We start from the raw sequence: 5,141 nt of genomic DNA on the forward strand, positions 1-5,141 counted from the left end.
AGGGGGTGGGGAGGGGATGTGTTCTTTAGGGGGCCCTGAGATGTGTTTGTCTGTGGTGTGTGGGAGTGGGGAGCAGACTTGTCTTGCTGTGTCTTTGTGGATTACCTTCTTTTGTTCTTCCTGCCAGGGATCATGACAGGAGGATGTTGGGGGTAGGATTAGCTTGAATTTTTTTTTTTCCTTTACATTCTTCTTGTCTGCTCCCCGCTTAGCCCTCAGTTTTCTCATTCCTCTGGAGTTCTCTTAGAGCAGCCCCTGTTGTTAGTTGGCTGGCAAGGGAATTTCTGGTGACTGTAGTTCCTTAGTTAGGTGTTAGCAATCAAACCAAATCGATGTCTCCCTTGATTCTCCTGTGTGTGTGTGTGTGTGTGTGTGTGTGTATGTGTATATATATGTGTGGGGTTTGGGGTAGAGGGGAGGGAGGGGGTAGGACAGTGTGGAATCTCTAGGGTGTATGGGTAGGTAGAGGACACAGTTCTAAGTGGGCCTTTATGTTAAAAGCCTCTGGGAATACCTGTTTTGGAAGTAAAGATAGGTGTCCACTCCTTGCTGTCATCTAGCCCAGACACTCTGCTTGCTCTCTGGCTGTCTGCTCCCTGGGAAGGCTTTAGGAGGACCACCCAGGACAGGATGACCATGCTGCCATCTGCTCTGGAGCGGGGTCTCTGTGCAGAGGGACAGTAACTGGATGGTTGTAGTCTCTCGTGGGAGGTGAGGATGGAAGTGATAAAGAGCTGAGAGAAGCTTCTGGGGAGCCTTGGAGGAGGTCAGTCTTGCAGTGATGAAGCCAGATAGCAGGAGATGGAGCAGGGCTGTGAGGGGAGGAGATTCCAAGGAGGATGCAAGGGAAATCTTGTCTGTTAATGTAATAGGAGTCGGGTGGGGTTTGGGGTGGGGTGGTCATTGCCGTTTGAGCTGCTGATTCTCATGAGTCGCCTTCAAAACTCTCGTGTAGGGTTGACAATGTGGGGGGTGGGGAATCCAACTTATTTTATTTTCAAGTCTATTCTTGGGGCTAGTGGGGAGGCAGGAGAATGCCCCTCCCTGAGCCCTTAGTGTGTGCCGAGCTTGCTTTTTGATGTTGGCAAGGGAGGGGGGACCTGGGTGGTGACTGAGTTCTATATCAAACCCTTCAATGGGCACAAAATTGAGTGCTTGATTTTAGGTTTTATTTTTTTATGAATGTCCAAATCTGTTTCCCCCTGCCCTCCCAGACTGTGTGGCCAGTTTAAAGTGTCTAGTTTGTGTTCATCTCTCACTCATTTCTGGAGCAGGGCCTGAGACCCTGCCACATCTCCTATGCTCTGCATCCACGCCTCTTTTGGACATTAAAGGTTGACTGATGCAAAAACAAAAACAAAACAAAACAAACAAACAAAAAAGTCAATTCAACAAAGGAAAATAATCCTTGTGAATAGCATTTCCTAGTCTAGTTGTGAAAAGCATTTCCGTGGTCATAATAATAATACAAATAGTGAACACCCAGCTAAGCAAAAATGTACAATAACTATATTGAGAGGACAGGGATACGTGAAAGGGGGCTATCCATTAAGCATGATACATGAGTGAAAAACAAAGCAGAACTACAACACACTATTTAGAGGCACAGACGCAACAATAAAAAAATTAGGCAAAATAAGTAAAGTAGATTGCCTCTGGGATTCAGGAAATTGTGTGCATGAAAGATTGGGGACATCTGTGTTTATAATAAGCCTTGTAGAAGTATTTGACTTTTAAAACACTGTCCATAAATCCATCTGATATTTAAAAAACATCATAGACTCAGGAATTATTCTATAAGGAGTGTCAGAGAAATGGGGCAGTAGTTGGAGGGAGATATGGAATCAGACAATGGATTTTTGATTTTTTTTTTTTTGCTTCCACTTAAATCGTGTGTTTTACTTCTCCCAATCCAAGCAATAGCACAGAAGCCCCATCATATCCACCCCAGACTGGTTTTGAGTAGGTTAAGGTTATAGGGACTCTTGTCAGAACACTGATACAAAGGATTCCCAAACGCTGGGCACCAATGTATCTGCAAACAGATGGAAGTAAACAGTGTACTGGCCCAAATGCTTCATGAGACAGTTTGATTTTGCATTGCAATTTGCATCCTTGAAACTGCTAGTCTGGAGGGGGATGGGGCAGCGTGAGGGAGTGAAGTTGAAATTTACTCCTATTAGCTCACCCTTTCAATATTAAGCAGAGACCAAGAGAGAAATGGTTCCAACATTTCACCACATATATTTCTTCTTATGCAGTCTAAGCTGAGAATGCCATGTAAATGCTCACTGTGAAATGCAGCAATTTAATTTTTCTCCAACCAAAATAAGAAACAATCCAGTATGATTTCACTTCTACTAACTTTGGAAGGCTTACAGCAGTTAAGGTATTTTTGCTTCTATGTGTGAAGGTTAAAAAATCATTTTTTTTCATAAATACAAGAGTAACCAGTTTCACCGAGTACAAGTAAAAATGGGGATTCTTTTAAAAATTAGGCCAAAGTGGCATTTAGGAACTTAGTTGCAGGCTGCTGTGCTGACACCATGACAAAGCAAAGTATAGGGTTTGGTCTGGTTTTGCTTCGGTTTTCTTTTCAATATCCAATCCTCATGGATTAAGTTCTGGAAATGTTCCAATTGTAAGGCGGGGATCTGTTTGGATTCCACCATGGGTATGCTCCTTGGGTTGGATGCTGGAGAGTCAGGCCCGTTTTGCTGAACCCATGTCGACTACCTAGTAGCCATCAAGGTCAAAAAATTCATCATCTCTTCCTTGGTATTCCATTACCTCAAAATCTACTCGGCACCGCAAGATACCTCCAATTACATCAAATCCTGTTACAAACTGAGACCCTTCTTGTGATTTATCTGTGACAATTTCCAAAGTAGCTCCAAATTTTTTATAGTTGTTAGGGAACCATTCCAACAGGGGCATGCTCTCGATAAGCTCATGTTTCTCTCTGGTCTCTTTGTCTGTGAAAGGACATTTATCCTTTTCTTGCTCTGGAGTTAGGTAGAGAATTTTCTCCTCTTCTGTGCCTTGGCAATGAAGAACATATCTTATTATATCCAGATTTTCACAGACTATTAGAATTTCTACAGCCCCCATTCCAAAGCCTTTAGTGTATTTTCAGTACCAAAACAGTACGTGCCCGTGTCCTGGCTGATTTCATCAAAGTATAGTCCTATTAATTTCTTCTCTTGAATGAATTTCATGTTGGAAAAGACTTCAGAAGATAACTCCATAGCTTGGTTGAATCAATTTTCACCACCATATGATATATCAACTAATTTTAAAACTTTCCATTGTAACCTCTGATCAAACATATCAGATTGACTTAGTTCAGTTTTAAAGTCAGTGGATCCAGCTAAAACTAGACCAGCCACAATCACTTTGTCCCCAGAAATAAACAGCTGCACAGCAGTCTCTGCTACTTTCCGAGCATAGTTATGTGGCGTTTCCAGTCTGAAATGGGCAAAACGCAAGGCTGACTGACCTCCTCTACTGTGTAAGATCCGCAGCGAATTTGTGCAGAACTTCTCTTGTGTTTCCGTGACGTGTGCCAAAAGATGCCCCACTACCACCTATTACAGTGAATCCAAACTTGCGTCATCTAAAGCAGTGCTGTAAGAGCCTCTGTGTGGAATTTGTTGTCACACAAATACGATGACGTATTAATTGGTTTGAAAGGTTCAAAGTCAATATGGACTTTCTTTTCCTTTCTTCCTTCTGTTACGATTGTTCCACAGTAACAACCAGACCACCTGGAGGTACTTTGTTATAAAGTTTGAGTGTTTGTTCTACTGATGTAATGGCTCCCAGGACTGAGAGGCGGTTTACTCGTGATTTAATGTTAGATGCGGTTCCAAACTCATCTGCTAACATTTTTGCAACTCATGAAATCTGGTCCTTGGGAGGAATGATCAATGACATCATGCTGGTGCCATTGCCGCGGGCCGCCTCCACGCTCTTAATGAGCGTCTTGATCTTCCAGATCTCCGCGTTCCTGTCGGCAGCACCAGTGTTGTCCGCCATCTTCCTGCCTCCTCCTCCCTAGGGGCCCAGTCCTGGGTGGCAGCGGCTGCTCCTCCCTGGCGTGGTGGCCCAGGCAATGGATTTTTTATGGTAGGATCTTATTTTTATTTATTTAGTTTCGTTTGTGTTAATGGGAAATATCACAGCATTTTGCATGCAGTTTGTATGCAGGAATGAATGAGCCAGGAGAGAGGGGAAACTTATGTAGCGGAGGCAGGGGTGGATCTTGTGGCCTTAGGCAGGAGTTGAGGACCATCCATCATCACTGGTGGGAAGACCCAGGAGATAGGTGGAGCTGTGCGGTTGTCTTGGGATGATGATGCTCTTTTCACCTGAGTCCTTCTTTTTTCTGAGTGAAAAGAAATAATCTCATTATCTAAGAGTGAGGAGTGGGAAAAGATTGGAGGAGCGTGAGGAGGGAAAGAAAGTGGGAAGTAGCCCCCTCAGGAGATGTGAGAATGAAGTGACATCTGGAAAGTGAAGGCTGGAGCCACTGAGGTCTGTGCTCATCAACAGAGAGAGAGAGAAGCACCCAAGCAGCAGCAGCAGGAGGATGCATAACAGACTAGAAGGAAATGCAACAAAATATCTCTGGTGTGAGGTTTACAGGTTATTTTTAATTTGTGATTTATATTTGACAGCATCTTATGTTTCCACAGTGAATATACACTATATCATATATTACACCTTATGCATATGTATTACAATGTATCTGAAATGAAGAGCTTTGTTTGAAATTTTAAAAGGGAAGGCAGATAAATGGGTACAAAATGAGGAACGTGGGGCAAAGAGCTGGAAGTGCAGGGCCCCTGTGTCTCGGCTCCCGGCAATGAACTTACAGAGCCTTTTCTCCATTTCTGAGGTCACTGCTCTCTACCAGCCGAACAGCATCTTCCCTTCTTTGTGAGGTGCAGACATTTATTACCATCTTCTCAGCAATTTGATGCTTTAAGAAAATCAGTTTTGCATTTTAAATGGCACTTTTAGCTTTTTCAGCACTAGGATTTGTTCATATAATCTAACTACCTTTTCCAGAAATGGAAATTTCAAAGCAAAATAGTTCAGTTCTAACATCATTGGTCCTAGAACAGGGGATCAGAATC

The 5,141-nt window shown here is 43.2% G+C and overlaps 1 pseudogene; it reads right to left on the reverse strand.

Annotated features, from left to right (window-relative positions):
* Positions 1-2,662: 2,662 nt before the first annotated feature.
* LOC108290630 lies at positions 2,663-4,106 on the reverse strand (annotated as a pseudogene).
* Positions 4,107-5,141: the final 1,035 nt, after the last annotated feature.

This window comes from Cebus imitator, unplaced genomic scaffold, assembly GCF_001604975.1.
Source record: "Cebus imitator isolate Cc_AM_T3 unplaced genomic scaffold, Cebus_imitator-1.0 Scaffold440, whole genome shotgun sequence".
NCBI classification, from domain to species: Eukaryota; Metazoa; Chordata; class Mammalia; order Primates; family Cebidae; genus Cebus; species Cebus imitator.